General features: G+C 45.9%; 1 protein-coding gene across 1 annotated transcript in view; it reads right to left on the reverse strand.

The window, feature by feature from the left end:
* The window catches only part of PFKFB3 (6-phosphofructo-2-kinase/fructose-2,6-biphosphatase 3), a 259,701-nt gene that overhangs the window by 152,300 nt on the left and 87,219 nt on the right, over positions 1 to 20,182 (reverse strand). The window lies entirely within an intron of this gene.

Here is a 20,182-nt window from a genome sequence, read left to right on the forward strand (position 1 = left end):
AACACAATTAAGAGTTGGGTCTGTTTCCTTCTAGACGTTTTTCTTTATGTGCACACAAACATACACACACATTTCTTACATTTCTTTTCCATAAAAAAAAAAAGGTCAAAATATATACGCTGCTCAGTACCCTGCTCAGTGCTTCTCATCAAGAACTTTCTGTCGATGACTTTGAAGCTACTTCCTTCTGCTCCTACCTGCCAGTCCCTTGATCATTTTGGAGTGTCCAGGCCTGGGCGTGGGTGAGCTTTTGCTTTAGGTGTCTACACCTATAACTCTCTTCTGAGACCTAACCTTGGGCTCCCAGAGCCATTTTGCCTGAAAGGGGCTGAAGGATTATGAACACCTGGCTCCTTGTCTCCAGTGGGTGCAATCTCCATTCCAGAGTCCCACACAGGGCTCAGGGGGGTGCCAGATCTTATCTGAAATCACATCCTGACTTGTTCCTTCCACCTCCCTCCCCTGCTTCCCTGCTCCTTCACAAGGTTGTCCTGGGAACTCTTCCATAATTCCCTGCACAGGAACCCTCATTCGCCAGGTGTGTCTGGGGAAGGTGATCACAGCATGCAGTACTCCCTGAGGCAGGACATGCATCATTTACCTAACCAGTCTCCTGTGAGTGGACTGCAATGCTGTCCTCAATTTTTCCCATCATAGACCATTCTGGACACGGGCTGGCACACTAGTCCAACAAAAGGGTCCCTAACTGCCCTCCACCCGGGCCACTCTTACGAGTCACTTCCATGGTCAGGTCACTTGTCTGACCTACCATCGTCATGGTTTAAAAATAAGAACATAAATGTGGCTGCAAGGAGCCCACCACCTTTATTAGTGACCATGAAGATAAATGATTCAGTGTGCCTGTTTATTTTTCCCGGAGTTAAGTTAGGATCAAAAAGTTCAGCCCACACAACTTCCTGAACTGCCTTGGGCTCAGATTCCTAAGTAATCAATGGTTGCTCTCACACAGCCTAGATACAATAGGCTGGATCCTGTTGGTGTATATTCAGATCAATGACTCAGAAAGGGTCCTTTGTGTGAGAAGCTGGGGTTTCACAGCAGTGACTGTCTTCACACAGCAGTGCCTGTCTCTTCCCAGCTCCTCAGATGGCCCCAACTAAAGATGAAACTGTGATGATGGAAAGATTTCATTTATGATGCTGCTGTTGGGAACAAATTGTGAGGACAGTGAAAGGGAAAAAAAAGAAAAAAAAATTAAAATATGATGTTGCTGTGATGTTTCCTGGGAATTTTAGTAAAGAAAGAGCTCTAAGTAGGTTGACTATTTCTTTTTGAAACGCCAAGCTAAGACATACAGAAATTTATTCGGAACCCCTTTGTCTAGGAAACCTCTGAAAACAAGCTGAACTCTAGCTCTCTGGGGAAGCACCAGGGCGGTGTCTTCCTTCGCACCATTCCCTTTCACAGAACACACCGCAGCAATCCTCTGAATCCTTTCTTCCCCCCATGGGTGGATTTGAACGACCTGTTCAGGTCTGAAAGGCCCTCTCATCTCTGTCCACAGGTTTCCACTCACTGAATAGTTTCTACGTGAAGTTTCAGGACTGCAAAATGCAAAAGCTTCGTCATGTTAAATATGCCTGGGAGGAGCCATGCCTCATTGTTAAAGCTTTCCAGGGCAATGAATGAAGTCAGGCCACTGACAACAGCCACCTCGTGAAAAGGGAGGCGTGGCGGCTGGCATGTGCCATCTCCCATGCGCATGGCAGCCTGGCTGGAGATGAAGTATGCAAAGAAGGTGCTGCAGACCTGAAGGCATTGGCACAACCCGGGGACCAGCTGGGAACCACGGAGAGCCTCATACCCTCCGGGTACTGTCACACACATATTTGGAAGGACAGACTCCATCCTTTTTTCTTTTTTCACCAGGGATGAGGAAACCGAAAGCAGGTGCAGTTACGTACACACCCCAAGTCCTCAAGTGACCTGCCACTTCCTATCCCAAAACCAAATCCTGCTTAGTCCCTGGGAATTCATGTCCTCTGATTTAGGAATACTACATCAAGCCACCCAAGAAGAGGAGATTTAAACTTTCTCCAGGGATAGCTTGAGCCCAGGAGTTCGAGACCTGCCTGGGCAATATAGTGAGACCCTGTTCTCCACAAAAAGGAAAAAAAAAAAAAAAAAGATAATTAAAAAAAAGCATAAACCTTCTCTAGAAAAGTACCAGTCCAGAAGCTGAGAACGGAAGATAAAGTGAGTTCAAAGGGCACAGGCCCTAAACTCTCAGGGTTAGAAAGAAACCTAGAGATCAGACTCTGGTGGGGCTGGGAGCAGAATGACTATTTTTCTGAGTGCGCATGGCTTACCTCTAACCAGCTCATTAGTGGCAAGTCAGAGGCTGCAGGCTACGCCCCTTGTCCTGACCTGGGGCGCTTCCCACTGAAGCACATGGCTAGTGCTAATAGAACCACAGCGAGCCCAAGCGGAACTGAGTGGACGTCAGGGCCGCCCTCCCACCCCGCCAACACTCCCTTCCAGGATAATGATGATAGAATGCTGCTGTGACAGGTCCCGTGCACATGCCGAGGCTGAAGACCTAAGAGGCACCTGGGTACTTTTCCGTCAGCTTCGCTCCCTGCCTACCCGGTCGCCTCTCTAGGTCTGGACATTGGCACTTCCGCAGCCCAACTGCTGCTGATCAGAACGTGGAGTTCCCACTCACACCTTCACACGGCAGACAGGCCCACAAATCCTGTCCTATCAAGCACATCGTTTGTTTGGCCTGGCAGAGTTATGGATACTAAACAAAACAAAACCGCAAAGTACACGCTATTCCTCTCAAGTTTACATGGTCAGATAAGGCAGAGACACCCACTGAAGTAATCTTCCCCAGAAAAAAAATGTCTTGCATTTTTGAATTATTATGAATTAAAAATAAATTTATTAAATTCTGCTTCACTTACATGGAGAGTAAATAGAAACAGAGATTGGCCAGGTGCAGTGGCTCACACCTGTAATTCCAGCACTTTGGGAGGCCAAGGTGGGAGGATCATTTGAGTCCATGAGTTCAAGACCAGCCTCAGGAACATAGCAAGGCCAGTCTTTACAAAAAATTCTTTTAAATTAGCCAGGCATGGTGGTGCATGCCTGTGGTGCCAGCTGCTCAGGAAGTTGAGGCAAGAGGATTACTTGAACCCAGGAGATCAGGGCTACAGTGAGCTGTGATCACACTACTGCATTTCAGCCTGGGTGACAGAGTGAGACCCTGCCTCAATAAAAACAAAGAAATAAAGACAGATGTAAACTCCATCCTGATACTAGAAACGGGGCCCAAGAGCGCTAACTGCACAAAAATCCTGCATCAAGTTCCTGTAAGGTTAGTGAAAGTGATCATTTCAACTGGTCTATACGGACACGACAAGGCACAGAAAGTAAAAACACTAAAACTAGCACTGATGCTCATCGATTTACCGGAGGGTTCCATCTTGATAAGCACTTCCAAAGTTGAAAATATCATAAGTCTGTCAAGGCACAGTGGCTCATGCCTGTGATCCCAGCACTTTGGGAGGCCAAAGCGGGTGGATCACCTGAGGTCAAGAGTTGGAGACCAGCCTGGCCATCATGGTGAAATCCTGTCTCTACTAAAAACATAAAAATTAGCCAGTTGTGGTGGCGCATGCCTGTAATCCCAGCTACTTGGGAGGCTGAGGCAGAAGAATCACTGGAACCCAGGAGGCAGAGGCTGCAGTGAGCCAAGATCGTGCCACTGTTCCCTAGCCTGGGTGACAGAGTGAGACTCTTTCTAAAAAAAGAGTCTTTCTAAAAAAAAAAAAAGAGAGAGAGAGAAGAAAGGAAAAGAAAATATTATAAGATGCAGTTCACAACACCTAACCTACCACACACGATAGCTTAACCTGGCCTCTCTTAACCATGCCAAGGACACTTACATTAGCCTACATTTGGGTAAAAATCATCGAAGTCTATCTTATAATAAAGTGTTGAATATCTCATGTCATTTATTGAACACTCTACTGAAAGTGGAAAACAGAATGCTTGTATGGGAACTCAAAGCACCATTTCCACTTCCACGAACTATCTCTTTCTCATCATTGTAAAGTGGAAGTGTCATACATTGACCCATCATCCGCTGGAGACCTCTATATTTTATACAGCTGACAAATCTGGGAAATCCCACATAACCACAGCATAAGCGAAGCTTCTCGGAGTTCTCATCAGCTCAGGTTAATGTGGTCTCTTTCAGCCAGGTATTGACAGGAGCTGCTTGCTACAGAGCTAGAGAGGCAAGGAAGTCATACCAGTCTGGGCTCCAGAATGCTTGGTGCAGCTCTGGGTCCGCTCCTGGATGCCTGGGGTCACCTCTCTGGGTACCCAGAGAACGCTCTGCCTTTCAGGGGACTGGACTGGTAGCCCGGGTTCCCTTCCAGGCATCTTCCAGGAATTCCACTCTTTAACTCCTAAACACGAAGGAGCACATTGTGGATTAGATTGAGTGGATACCTCAGAAAGGGCTAAAGAGAAAACAAGAGCCAGCTGAAAGTACATGGATGAAAAAGACCCTCCATTCCTCATCACGCTTTTTTTTTTTTTTGAACAGAGTCTCGCTCTGTCACCCAGGCTAGAGTGCAGAGGCACAATCTCGGCTCACCGCAACCTCTTCCTTCTGGGTTCAAGTGATCCTCCTACCTCAGCCGCTCCAGTAGGTGGGACTACAGGCATGTGCCACGAAGCCTGGCTAATTTTTGTATTTTTTTTTCGTAGAGACGGGGTTTCCCATGTTGGCCAGGCTGGTCTCAAACTCCTGACCTTAAGTGACCTGCCCACCTCCGCCTCCCAAAGTGCTGGGATTATAGGCATGAGCCAGCATGCCTGGCCAGCATATCACCTTTCAGTGAAGACTTCCTAAAGACTCTGCTTTCTCTTGTCTAAGTGGAGTCCAAACTGCCCTCCCTACCCCTCATCCCCACCACCAGGCTGTAACAACATTTTTTTTTTTTCTCCTCTCTGCACCAGCAGCAGAGGCAGGAAAATGTTGAAATCAAAGATAGTGGGAAGACATTTCTGAGCTCATGTCACAGAACACACCTCTCCCACTGGCTGTGGGCTGACACACATGGATTTGTTACTGGCCTGGGAGAAATCCAGCTCCGTTAGGGTCCCACATCCCTCATGCATGGCCATTGACCTTAGCCAAGCTTATTTGCCACCTGTCCTGGTAGCTAGTCCACCTCAAAGCAATGGCCCAATTTGTTAAATTTTCAGAGAGCATTTTACTGGAGAGGGTAATTTTTTTTTTCATCCTTCAAACAGCAGCCAAGCTTATGAGAAGCCACCTAGAGAAAAAAAACTAACAGTCAAGCCTTTTCAAAAGAAGCAGTTAAGATTTTCTGATTTTTAATTGCAAGAGTAATAGATGTAAATGTTCTCATTGTAAAAGACCCAATTAGAAAAGTTTATGTAGCAAAACATAAAGGTCCTACTTTATCATCCCTCTCCCCGACTTCTCCAAAACTATTTACCTCTGTTAACAGTGTGATATGTATCCTTCCAGTGTTTTTCGATGCGCTGGCATATATACCCATAGAGTGACAGATTAATGGAATTATGTGCTACAACAATATGTACTAAAGATATTTTCAAATCTCTGCATATACGTGATCTCATTATTTTTAATTATCACATAGTTTTCCATAGTGTTATCATGCTGTATTTTTTTAACCAATTTCATATTGATGGCCATTTGAGTTATATCAGATATTTTTATAATTACCTATGGTTATAAATGTGAGATATATATATATATCATTCCTTTATGTAAATAAGACATTTCAATCATTTCTAAGTTTGTCCTTATTATAAGTAACTTTCTGTATAAGTCTTTGTCTGCATGTATGCCTTGGGACAGATTTGTAGAAGCTAATCAATGAATCAAGAGAGATGAACTTGTTAAAATGAAACACTTACACTCTTAATTATCCAGTTACCAATCCAAAAGTATACCCTGTTGTTAATCCCAAACTACATCAAAAGAAAAAAATCGCAAAGGGAACTTACAGATAAAGTTCTGGGTATCTGTTACCAATTATACCACGAGTTTGGCATGAGCCGTATCAGCCATTCTCAGATAAAATACAGTTGGATGTAGGAGTCACAAAAGCCAAAAGCCTGTCCCACAAATACACAAGAGTAACAACTTAAGCCAAAGAGTTTACTTCAGTATTAGCCACTCCAGGGGTAGTGGGTTCTTGCAGCCAGTTACACAGATGGTGCAGACCAGGCGTCCAGGCCTTAAAGATGGACAAGCATGGATTTGAATCTACCCCCACACAGTGAAGCTTATTCTCTCTTACTCATCTCTTTCCATCCCAACCTGATGCTGCCCTCCTCTCTGCACATATTCCTGTTCTCCTAACTTAACTTTTCCTGCCTTGGCCACCAGATTCATCTTCCCCACACACCAATTCATCTCTCTCTTCTTATAGGGCTTCCAGTGCCTAAAAGGAATAGATTTGTTTCCAACTGAAATGTAGAAGCTTGTAACAAACCATCACACCCACCACTGCAACAACTGAAAAGAGAAAAAGGAAACTGGATAAGCTAACACAAACATATTTCTCAAAAATCTATTGGGCAGCTGTTAATTCAAAGAACTCCTAAGAGAGCAAGGACTCTTGCTGGGTGAATGGAGACGGGCACCATTCCCTAGAAACAATGATAAGTCTGCAGGGGCAGGTGGGTGGCCGGCTCTGCCACAGGCTAGGGGAGATGCAAGGACTTGTTGAAGATTCAGTGAGATAAAAATATATCAGTCTATTACTCTCTTTCCACCCCACCCTTGACCTCTGAATATCCAAAGTCTATTTACATTGATTTCAACTTGCAAAATATTTGAGTTGGAAAACGTATTTTGGGTTTTCACAGTTCAGTGGTTTCAACCTAGGCTGCAGATTAGAATAGCCTATGGAACTTCTAAAAATACCCATGGGGACAGGGGACAAAGCAGTATCCTGACCAATTAAAACAGAATATCTGTGGGGTGAGGCTTAGACCTCAGCACTTGTGAAACGTCACAAGATGATTCTGGTGCACAGCTAAATTAAGCAGCTCTGGCTTAGTTGGACCTACTCATACCATCCTGTATTAGTTCATTTGCCATTTGGGCTGCTTATAACAAGATTCCTGAGACTGGGTAATTTATTAAAATAGAAATGTATTTTCTCATAGTTCTGGGGGCTGGGAAGTCCAACATCAAGGTGCTGGCATCTGGTGAGGACCTTCCTACTGTATCCTCAGATCATAGAAGGTGGGAAAGGGGAAGAGAGAGTCAATCTCTCCATCAAGACCTTTTATAGCGTGTCTAATTCCACGTATAAGGGAGGAGCCCCTAGTGCCTAATCACCTCTCAAGGACCCCACCTTGTAATACTGTCACATTGGCAACACGTGAAATTTGGAGGAAACGCATTCAAACCAGAGGACATCTCTTATATTTTCTGTGTTAAACTATTTTATATCATAGCCTTTTAACTCCTGATGGATCATGCTGTTTTTGGGTAACCATTGTCTCTCCCACAGCACCTAAAATAACACTTTCCCTGTAGTAGGAGTCCAGTAATTGTTTTGTGAAGTGGTTAAGGCAATATGCTCCCAGGAGAGTTAGCCTTTAGGAATGCAGCATCAGGAACAAAATGCTTTTTAAAATGTTTATATTTTTAAATTGTAAATTGGCAAATAATATTTCCATATGGATAAGGTACAAAGTGTTGTTATAATTTACAAATACAACGCAGAATGACTATTATCAAGCTAATTAACATAATAACAACACTTGTTATCATTTGTCTTCTGAAATGAGCCATTTGTCAAATGATACCTCAAATACGTATCATTTTTGTGGTGAGAATATTTAAAATTTACTCCCTTAGCAATTTTGAAATGTACATTATTTTCTACAGTCACCATGCTGTGCAATGTCTGTCTCTCCCTCTCTCTCTCTCTCTCTCTCACAACCATCATCTCCCCATTTCTCCCATACTCCAGCCTCTGTAAACACCATTCTTCTCTCTGCTTCTTTGAGTCTGACAGTTTTTGATTCCACATATAAGTGAGGACGTGCAGTATTGGTCTTTCTGTGCCTTAATTATTTATTTAAATGTTTTCCAATTCCATCCATGTTGTTGCGAATGACAAATTTCTTTATTTTTATGATTGAATAGTACTCCGTGTTGTGGATATGCCGTATCTTCTCCATCCATTTATACATTGATAGACACTTACACTGGTTCTGTAACGTGGCTATTGTGAATGGTGCTGTGATGCACACGGAAGAGCAGACATCTCTTCAACACACTGATTTCAAACATTTTGGGTAAATAGCCAGAAGTGACGCTGCTAGATCATATATTAATACTAATTCTATTTTCTATATTTTGAAGAACTTCTATACAATTTTTCATAGTGGTTGTACAGATTTACATTTTCACCAACAGTGTACAAGGGTTTCCTTTTCTCCACATCCTCACCAGTACCTGTTATCATTTGTCTTTTGATAAGAGCCATTTTGACAGGTGTGAACTAATAATCTCATTGTGGTTTTCATTTTCATTTTCCTTATCCACATGAATTCATTAATGATGCATTAATCAGCATTATTAACATTTAATGTTTTTATATATCTGTTGGCCATTTGCATGTCTTCTTTTGAGAAATATCTATTCAGATCCTTTGCCCTTTTTTTTTTTAGATGGAGTCTCGCTCTGTAGCACAGGTTGGAGTGCAGTCATATGATCTTGGCACACTGAAGCCTCTGCCTCCCAGGTTCAAATGATTCTCATGCCTCAGCCTCCCATATAGCTGGGATTACAGACATGTGCCACTATTCTCGGCTAATTTACATGTTTTTAGTAGAGATGGGGTTTCACTATGTTGGCCAGGCTAGTCCTGAACTCCTGACCTCAAGCAATCTGCCCACCTTGGCCTCCCAAAGTGCTGGGATTACAGGCATCCTTGCCCATTTTTTAATCAGATTATTTGCTTTCTTTCTGGAGAGTGATTTGAGAAATGCATTTTTTAAAACCATACATTTAACACTTCAAAACAAGGAGAGAGGATAACATTTCCAAGCCAACAAAATGAACAACTTCATGTTGGCCCAGTAAATCTGGAGGTGAACATATTTCCAGGGAAACCACATCGATAAAAATGAAAGAAAAGATCAGTTTTCATTCTCAAAGGACGCTGCTCCACTGGGTTTCTTACCTTTCTGGAAACTGACTGACTTTTCTCTAATCAAGGAAAGTCCGGGAAAATAACAAAGGCATTGCTTCACGGCTACTTGGTAACCACTGTTCCTGATTTATTGCCTGCTCTACCCATGACAACCTGTGTGATCTGGGGCAAATATTTTAACCTCCTAAATGTTTAAACCTCTCAGCCTGAGATTTTTCATGTATTAAATGGGAAAAAATCTATAACCAGCTCTTATAAAGCGGTGAGGAAGATTTCGTGTGATGTTCTAAAACTAAAACCCACAGTAGGTATTCTAATATGACCCATGTTTACTCTTTGAGACCATTTATTTATTCATTCTCTAGCAAGAAAATCAAGTTCCTATGAGAGACCCATATCAAGATGAGGAAAGTTTCATTAGGAGGGGTCTAGAGAATAAACCATCACAGAAATGGAATGGGACAGGGCTCTGGGCTGGCCGGGAGAGGAGAGCTGAGCTTTTTGCTTAATGAAGGGAGAGCTGAACTCTTGAACTGACTGGACGTGTTTTTCCTCTGTTTGGCCTTGGCCTGAACTGGCCAAGAAGCAGTGGGCGGATGGATGTCACTGCCTATTTCCTCCCAATTGTTTTTACAGACCTACGTTTTAGAAGGCTAATTGTTGGAGTCCTCATCTTTCTTCCCCACAAGAAGAGGGCTTTGTTCAACAATTAAATCAGGCTGTCTCAGAGGCAAAGCCTTTCCATTTTAGATCAAGGTTTGGCTCTAAACATAAAAGAAATACTGGCTGTAGTTCATTTAGTTGACACTGTTTCCTCCTTCGGAGCCTGAGCCAAAGTTCTGCACCCAAAAGCAACACTGGCCCCACCGTGATGTATCCTAACATCCAAATACCAGGAGGTGAGATCCCGGGTAGCCAAGGCGATAATGAAGACAGTTGTTTAGACATCTTGTTTCTGCTTCCAGTGAATGAATAAAGCCAATGTTGTCCTTGGGTTATCTACATAATGGCCCCGGCCCTTTATCTGACTTTGTCTGGGACTTGTTGCACTTCTGAGTCTGTGCAACAGACCCACAGGGAAAGGGTGCTGCACCAGCCTCGGGGGTAGGGGTGCAAGCTGTTGTATCCCAGGTGGCTTCTTTGGCACCCAATTTGTAACATGAACACTTTTCGCCAACGTTCTAGAGCTGCTGTCTAAAGGAATTGTTTAAAATGGGAACAGCAGACGCTGGGGATTCCAAAAGCAGAGGGGCCAGTGGGGGGATCAAGGGTCCTTTGTTCACTGCTTGGGAGATGGGATCATTAGAAGCCCGAACTTCAGCATCATGCAATATGCCCACACAACAAACCTGCACATCTTCCCCTCTGAATCTACAATTTTAAAAATATTAATATATCAATAATAAAATAGGCCAGGTGTGGTGGCTCACACCTGTAATCTCAGAACTTTGGGAGGCCAAGGCAGGCAGATCAGATCACCTGAGGTCAGGAGTTCAAGACCAGCCTGGCCAACCTGGTGAAACTCCATCTCTACTAAAAATTTCAAAAAAATTAGCCAGGCATGGGGGCAGTCGCCTGTAGTCCTAGCTACTCAGGAGGCTGGGACAGGGAGAATTGCTTGAACCCAGGAGGTGGAGGTTACAGTGAGCCGAGAACGTATCACTGCAGTCAAGCCTGGGCAACAGAGCGAGACCCCATCTCAAAAAAATTAATAATAATAATAATAACGTGTGCCAAGAAAAAAAAAAGTGATTGTTTCTGGATTAAAGGGTTGTGTTCCATGCTTTTAATCAGCCCTTTCTTTGGGAAATACTGTTTGTTTCCTTGTGCAAGTCACACGGCAAATTCACTCTGTAAACAAGAGCCCCTCAGGAGGCCTGGGCCCAGCCGGGTAAATGGCCATCACCAGAGAGCAACGCAGGGCACTGGGGCCGTGGGGAGGAAGTGGGAGGCTGAAGGGGCTGCACAGAGGGTCCCTCGAGAAGAAGGAAGAGGAGGGGGCTTTCAGGAGAGAGAAGGAAATTGTCTTCTTTTCTTTTTTTTCTTTTTTTTTTTGTTAAAGACGGGGTTTCACCATGTTGGTCAGGCTGGTTTTGAACTCCCGACCTCAAGTGATCTGCCCGCCTTGGCCTCCAAAGTGCTTGGATTACAGGCATGATCCACCACGCCTGGCCGGAAATTGTCTTCTTAACAGTAAGTAGTAGCTGCTGTATCTGGCATTCTAGAGCATTCTCCCTAATGCTACTTAGAGCTTTTGTCACCTCCTGGGCCACTGCCCTCTCACTCCTTCTAGGTAAGTAGTTTTAACTGAAAAGAGAGCTCCATCAGGCTGGTCCGAGTGCAGTGGTGTTTACAACTGATCACAACCCGTTACAGATTTCTTTGTTCCTCTCCACACCCATTGCTTCACTTGACTAGCCTTTAAAAATAAAAAATAAGGCCGGGCGTAGTGGCTCACAGTTGCACTCCCAGCACTTTGGAAAGTCAAGGCAATCGGATTGCTTGACCCCAGGAGTTTGAGACCAGCCTGGACAACATGGAGCAGAAATTCAGTATCTGCCAAAAATACAAAAATTAGCTGGGTGTGGTGGTACCTGCCTGTAGTCCCAGCTACTGGGGAGACTGAGGTGGGAGGATCCCTTGAATCATCTAGGAGGTTGAGACTGTAGTGAGCCCTGACCACACCACTGCACTAGAGTCTGGGCGCCAGAGCCAGACCCTGTCTCAAAAATAATAATAATAAATAAAATAGCCCAGGTACAGTAGCTTATGCCAGTAATCCCAGCACTTTGGGAGGCTGAAGCGGGTGGATCATGAGATCAGGAGTTCGAGACCAACCTGGCCAACATGGTGAAACCCCGTCTCTACTAAAAATACAAAAAGCAGCAAGGCATGGTGGTGTGTGCCTGTAATTCCAGCTACTCGGGAGGCTGAGGCAGGAGAATTGCTTGAACCCAGGAGGTGGGGGTTGCAGTGAGCTGAGATTGTGCCACTGTACCCAGTCTGGGTGAAAGAGCTAGACTCTGTCTAAATAAATAAATAAGTAAGAGTGAGACCAGAAGTTGAGTTGTTCTGTCCCAGCAGCTGTGACATCTGACTTTGCTTTCCCTCTGTGAGCCTCAGTTTCCCCATCTGTAAAGTGGAGTTTAAATTTGCAGATCTTGAAGGTCCCAGCTTCAACAATCTGGGCTTCTAAGTCTAAAAGTCTCATTTTATGGTGAGCGTATGCTTCTCTTTGCTAGGAACTGTTTTTCTCATTCATCTCTTGTAAAATGAACTCCCAGCTTTCAGCACAATCTTGGGCCATTAATAGGAACTCTCCCTCTAAATTATGAATGAACGAATGGACTTGATTTACCCCAGCCCTTCTCACTTTTACATAACACCCTCTGGGTGATGAGGGCATCTCCAGTCATCCAACGTGCCTATATCCTTAGCTGCCCTTTCCAGCTTCTCATCCTCCCTAATCCTTTGTGAGCTGTGGATTTAGAAGACCAAGAATTACTTGTCCAGATCTAATCTGCTTGCAATAGAACTAATTTGTGACCATGTAAGAGAATAGCAACAGAATCTTAGCCCAGATTCTTGACTGGGCTAAGGTGTGCTTTGTAGTATGACCTGCCCCAGAGCATCTGCTGAATACAGCTTTTCTGGTTGATGCACCCGAATTCTCAGGGCTGCCCAGAATTGGAACATGATTAGTGTTTTCCTCAAAAAGAATGAGCAGCTGAGTTGGTCCAGAAAGACCACGGTCTCTCCAGAAATTCCTTCCCTTCCCCCTGGGCTTCACTAATATTCCTGAGGCCTGTGGTGGTCAAGCTGCGTGGGAAACACAAGTTGGGTCTTCACTAAACGGCCTTCACTTCGGGTTCCCTGTGTGTGTGATGCATGCTTAGCCCTGGCAAGCGAGTTGATGTCTGCTCTTCATCTGACACCGAAACAGCGGAGTCAAGGACACACTCTCCCCTCAATGGGATGAGGAAGAAATCGCTGACACCAGCGTTGAGTGCAGTGGCTCGCACCTGTAATCCCAACACTGGGGGTACTGAGGTGGGAGGATCACTTAAGCTCAGGACTTCAAGACCAGCCTGGGTAACATAGTGAGACCCCATCTCTACAAGAAATAAAAATATTGGCTAGGCGTGGTGGCTCACGCCTGTAATCGCAGTACTTTGGGAGGCCAATGTGGGCAGATCACCTGAGGTTGTGAGTTTGAGACCAGTCTGACCAACATGGAGAAACCCCATCTCTACTAAAATACAAAATCAGCCAGGCATGGTGGCACATACCTGTAGTCCCAGCTACTCGGGAAGCTGAGGCAGGAGAATCACTTGAACCCAGGAGGCAGGGGTGGTGAGCCAAGATCGCACCATAGCATGCCAGCCTGGGCAACAAGAGTGAAACTCTACCTCAAAAATAAAATAAAATATTATACACACACACACACACACACACACACACACACACATATATATAAGCTGGGCATGATAGTATGTATCTGTAGTCCCAGCTACTCAGGAGGCTGAGGTGGGAGGATCCCTTGAGCCCAGGAGTTCGAGATCAGCCTGGGCAACATAGCAAGGCCCCACCTCTACAAAAAATATTTAATATTTGGGCATGATGGCCCATACCTGTAATCCCAGTTATTTGGGAGGCTGAAGTGGGAGGATCGCTTGAACCTAGGAGTTCACGATTGCAATGAGCTATGCTTGTGCCACTGCACTTCAGCCTTGGGGGACGGTCTCGGAAAAAAAGAAAGGAAAGAAATAGATGACACATTTCACTCCTAAGCCCTGGCAGTTATAAAATGACAGAAAAATAATTCCTCTCACACCTTCCCCCCCTCCATTCGAGATCTGCAGAGCTGAATTAGGGAAAGAGAACAGGACCCAGAAGGAAAACATCTCAACCTCTATGGGGAGCGTTGCAGGAAGCGGCTGCCTCCATTGACGGTACTAGAGTGTCGGCACCCAGAGCCTGCCGGGTCTGTGTCCCGGTTCCCTTCCCAGGGGATGAAAGGATGCCTCCAATGAGAACACAGCGGGTTTTCGTTTCCTTTCATACTCCTCTCCCTATGCCGGCCACTCCCGACTAGCTGTATCCGTGTGGCTTCTGGGAACTAATAACTAAGTAAAGAAAATCTTGGGCTGAGTTTCCCTCAAATCTCAGAGCTGACAAAATATTCTCAATATGTTGTCCCAGGACCAGCTGCTTGGGATGTGTGGCAGTTCCATTTCCAAGGATTACAACGAGGCTGTTAAAGGGATCGCCCTCTTTCTCTATGAAATGCTCTCTGAAACACTGGCCTTCTTTGCACAGCTCCCTACTTGTCTTTGGACCCAAAGGACCCAAGCATTCCTCACCACTCAGTTAGATGTTAGCTCTGGAAGGTCGTTGCCAAGTCTTCCAATGTTTTTTTTTTATCCGTAATACTTAGGACAGTGATTTGCATGTAACAGCCATTCGACAGCTACTTGGTGGTATAGATAGCCTCTTCCAAGTCCTATTACAAAAGCCTCACTGGAGTAACTAAAATGAGCCCCAGTGGACTGGCCAGGAACTGAATCTGCTGTGAAAGAAATATAGAAATAAAATGTCCACAGAACACTGCTTCTGTGGGACGCCTTCATCTGGAGGGTTCGCCTGAACGCGTTAGAGACCACGCCTAACAGTTACAGCGCATGGGGAAAACGAAGTGGGAATGTGGCTGCACTGCCATCAGGGTGGAAAACGGGGTACCTGCTTCTGCACCTAGCGGTGACGGTGTGCCCTGGCCAGGCCTGTCCTGGGCAGGAATATTAAGTGCTAAATATTCTGGAGAGTTGACAGAAATCAGAGATTGCAGAGCTAGTTCAGAGACTTAAGAAGTCATCTACAAAGAAATGATCACGAGTCCACAGTGCTATAAATAAATGATTGAGGTGGCTCACACACCTGTAATCCCAGCACTTTGGGAGGCAAAGGTGGGCAGATCACCTGAGGCTGAGAGTTCGAGGCCAGCCTGACCAACATGGTGAAACCCTATCTCTATTAAAAATACATAATTAGCCAGGCATGGTGGTGCATGCCTATAGTCCCAGCTACTCAGGAGGCTGAGGTAGGAGAATCGCTTGAACCCAGAAGATGGAGATTGCGGTGAGCCGAGATTGCACCATTGCACTCCAGCCTGGGCAACAAGAGCAAACCTCCAACTCAAAAATATATTAATTAAAAAATAAATAAATGATTGAATCAGTAAATAAATGAGGAGAAGGGACAAATTTTCCTTATGGAAGAATTATAAATAATAAGTGTAAAAGGAATAAGGAAAATTGAAACTCACTATTAAGGGCCTGGCAGGGTAGCATATACCTATGTTCTCTGCACTTTGAGAGGCTGAGGTGGGAAGAATCACTTGAAGCCAGTTCAAGACCAGCCTGGGCAAAATAGTGAGACCCAGCTCTACAAAAAATTTAAAACTTAAGCTGGACATGGTGGTTCACACCTGTAATCCCAGCCACTCGGGAGGCTGAGGTGGGAGTATTGCTTGAGCCCAGGCGTTAGAGGCTGCAGTGAGCTGTGAATGTGCCGTTGTACTCCAGCCTGGGTGACAGACTTGAAAAAAAAAAAAAAGAGCCGGACGCAGTGGCTCACGTCTGTAATCCCAGCATTTTGGGAGGCCAAGGCAGATAGCTCTTGAGGTCAGGAGTTCAAGACCAGCCTGGCCAAGATGGTGAAACCCAGTCTCTACTAAAAATACAAAAATTAGCCAGGCATGGTGGTGCACACCTGTAATCCTAGCTACTCAGGAGGTTGAGGCAGGAGAATTGCTTGAACCCAGGAGGCGGAGGTTGCAATGAGCTGAGATCACGCCATTGTACTCCATCTCATAAATAAATAAAATTATTTCAAAATAAAAAGTTTTCCAAAAACCATCTAGCCTAAGCCCTCTCTTGTACATATAAGAAATCTAGGAATGCTAACTTGCAAACCTCCTGCATCCCAGTACCCAGCATGCAATAAGCAGGAGCTTATTACATTGGCCTGTTGTTTGCCAAGCAGAGAAAGATTATTGTGAATGTAAGCAAACTCCTCAGGCTGTTTTAGAAAAGGGTGAATGTGGAAGTTGGGGATCCAAAAACATTCCCTTAAAATTATCTATGCAAACGTACCCCTTAGAAAGTCTTCATCATCAGGCATGGTGGCTCCTGCCTGTAATCCTGTCACTTTGGGAGGCCCAGGCGGGCAGACAGCCTGAGTCCAGGAGTTCAAGACCAGCCTGGCCAACATGGTGAAACCCCGTATCTACTAAAAATACAAACACTAGCCAGGTGTGGTGGCGCGCACCTGCAGTCCCAGCTACTTGGGAGGCTGAGGTGGGAGAATGTTTGAGCCCAGGAGTTCAAGGCTGCAGTGAGCTGAAGTCATGCCACCGCACTCCAGCCTGGGCAACAGAGCAAGACCCTGTCTCAAAAAATATGTATTAGAAAGTCTTCATGTTCTCCAGGAATAGGGAATCCCCAAGGATGCTGTTTGGAAGAGGTAGGGAGGGAAAAACACATAACCTTACAGAATGGACATCTGGTCTCCAAAGTTATGTGAGCACCCCGAGTCATGACCCACTCTAGAAAATATGTTATTCATGTGGATGCTGACAGAGCTCTCCACAGCCCCAGGGACAGGAAAGCCCGGCTGCTCATTAATATGTGACTCAACTCCCTTTCCTGTGGTCTGCTGACTCACGCAGGAGCACTCCCGGCAGCCGGTGGAGACTTCAGGCTGTGATGCGGCGAGCAGCGCTGTCAGGGAGTCTAACAGACCTGGGGTTTATCCCAGTTATGGCTGAGCAAAATCAAGCAGGGTCCTTAAGTTCTCCCTGCTACAGTTCCATATCTGAAAAGTGTGGATAACGGTGTCTACCTCCCATTGATAACGCCGGGCACGCATGTTCAAATGAGTAACGACCACAGCAGTGCCCTCTCTGTGCCAGGAACTGTCAAGAGTGTTTCATTCATACTTAGTCCCCCTCAGTGGGGCAACTCTCAACCCCTAACCTCAGAAATATCATCCAACCCAGCAATCCCGTAACTGGCTATATACCCAAAGGTAGACAAGTGGTCCTATCACAAAGACATACGCACGTGTATGTTCACTACAGCACTAAAGACATAGAATCAACCCAAACGGCCAGCAATGATAGACTGGATAAAGAAAATGTGGCACATATACACCATGGAATCCTATGCAGCCATAAAAACGAATGAGATCATATCCTCTGCAGGGACACGCTGGAGGCCATTACCCTCAGCAAACTAATGCAGGAACAGAAAACCAGATACCACATGTTCTCACGTATAAGTGGGAGCTAAATAATGAGAACTCATGAACACATAGAAGGGAACAATACACACTGGGGCCTATCAAAGGGAGGGCAAGAAGGGGGAGAGGGTCAGGAAAAATAACTAACAGACACTGGGCTTAATACCTGGGTGATGAATAATCTGTACGACAAACCCCCATGGCACACATTTACCTATTTAACATGGCTGCACATCCTACATGTGTACCCTGAACTTAAAGTTTAAAAAAAATAGATTAAGTCCTCCCAATAAGTCTGAGAACTATGGCATTCCTTCACAATTTTTTTTTTTTTCAGATACAGTCTCGGACAGGGGCAGTGGCTCACACCTGTAATCCCAGCACTTTGGGAAGCCAAGGCAGGTGGATCACCTGAGGTCAGGAGTTCAAGACCAGCCTGGCCAACACGGCAAAACCCCATCTCTACTAAAAATATAAAAATTAGCTAGATGTGTTGGCATGCACCTGTGATCCCAGCTACTCGGGAGGCTGAGGCAGGAGAATCGCTTGAACCCGGGAGGTGGAGGATGCAGTGAGCCAAGATCATACCACTACACTCCTGCCTGGGGAAAAGAGAAAGACTCAGTCTCAAAAAATAAATAAATAAATAAATTTATCCAAAGACATTTCTCAGGGACTGCGCCAGGTGTCCTCTTTAGTCTCAAGGGCTTAAGTGACATGTTTTGAGGTGATTCTGGTGTCTTTATGGGGGTTCTCTTTTCACCTGATCTTAGGAGTATGTCAGAACCTATAGGCTGAAACCAGCACCTTCACAGATTATCTAGACCAGGCATCCACAAACTACGGCCCGCGGGCCCGCATGCGGCCCCCTGAGGCCATTTATCCGGCCCCCCCGCCGCACTTCAGGAAGGGGCACCTCTTTCATTGGTGGTCAGTGAGAGGAGCACAGTATGTGGCGGCCCTCCAACGGTCTGAGGGACAGTGAACTGGCCCCCTGTGTAAAAAATTTGGGGACGCCTGATCTAGACCTTCAATGAATTGACTGGAAAGACCTGCTCACATGGCAATAACAACTGAATCCAAACTCACTTACACTGTCTTGGGAAATGTGAGCTTAAAATGAAGTTTATAAAGCAGTCTTTAGCTGCGCATGGTGGCTCATGCCTGCAATCCCAGCATTTTGGGAGGCCAAGGCAGGTGGTTCACTTGAGCTCAGTAGTTGAAGACTAGCCTGAGCAACATGGTGAAACCTCATCTCTACAAAAAAATACAAACGTTAGCTGGGCATGGCGGCACGTGCCTGTGCTGTGGTCCCAGCTACTCAGGAGGCAGAGGTGGGAGGATGACTTGAGCCCTGGAGGCAGAGGTTGCAGTGAGCTGAAATCGCACCTCTGCATTCCCGCCTGGGAGACAGAGCAAAACTCTGTCTCCAAAAGCCAACAAACCTTAGAACTCAAAAGTATTGTGAAATTCAAATTTTGAAAACTCACAGAAGGCTCTGAATTTATTTTTGTTAATGTAATATTTTTACTAAAAAGAAGTTACTTTCCACTCACATTTCCCTTCTATAGAGTCTCCTAAGCCTCCTCTCCAAGCTGAATGAACGCCTCACTCCTCCGCAGTGTGTCATCTGGGTCTCCTCCGTAGCACTGGTTATCCATTTAGTGACAGAGCCCACTGTGGGCCAGCTCCGTATGGAGGATGAGGAGGCACAGGGAGCTGCTCTGCTCTCAGGGATCTTAGGCTCAGGTGGCAGGAGACACAGGGCACGTCAGTCAACACACACTCCAAAAGCTGTGCAGGGACCTGGGAGGCAGGGGAGCCTTTTTTGAGACAGGCTTTGACAGCTGAATGGGATGGGGACAAAGTGTCAGAGAGAACCCTGGATAGCTGGGGAGACCTCCGAGGGGAGGGAACCACACTCTCGAAGGCCCCGCAGCAGGCACACGTTGGCAAGTTCGAGGCCAGCGTGGCTGGAGCTGAGGGAGCAAAAAGTGGAAGGAACCGAGGTCAGGCAGCGAATGAAAACGACTGGTGTGCACAGCGTGCATCCCCCGGCCCCAGCCCTCCTCTCCCCGGCAGCATCCACCCAGTTACTGATTCTTCTGTATTTAGTGACTAGACCTAGCCCATCTCTCAGACAAACCTCAGAGCGGGCCTGAAAGGCCGCAGAGCCCCTGCAGCTCCGCCCAGCCGGCCCAGGATCTTACAACACGTCGACAACCTCTTTAGGAGCCGTCTTTTAATTTTCTGGGTGGTCAGCCTGAAAGACTATGCTGGATTTTCATCCGGGCCACTGCTCTCCCCCTACACCCAACACATCTCCTGTCATCACACGTGGTGGCCCAGAACCTGAGGAGGTGGCCTCGGGGTCACCAAAATGCTCTGCCCCGTCACGCAGCGGCCAGATCACAACCCTGGGAGTCATCTCGCAACAGAGGTGCCAAGTCTCTACCGCCTGTTCTCTTCACAGTGTGGGCTGCAAACACGTAAGGGATGAAGGAAGACTCACTGGGGAGTCAGGGCTATTTCTGGAGTGTAGCAGTGGGGGCTCTGGAAGAAAATCAGACCAGGCAAGATGCTGCAGGACACACGCACCGCCTGCAGAAGGAACCACCACCCCAGGGCCTCCTCCACTCTGCGTGTACACCACGCTCCACCCTAAACCCTACCCC

Source organism: Saimiri boliviensis, chromosome 8 (genome assembly GCF_048565385.1).
Source record: "Saimiri boliviensis isolate mSaiBol1 chromosome 8, mSaiBol1.pri, whole genome shotgun sequence".
NCBI lineage: Eukaryota > Metazoa > Chordata > Mammalia > Primates > Cebidae > Saimiri > Saimiri boliviensis.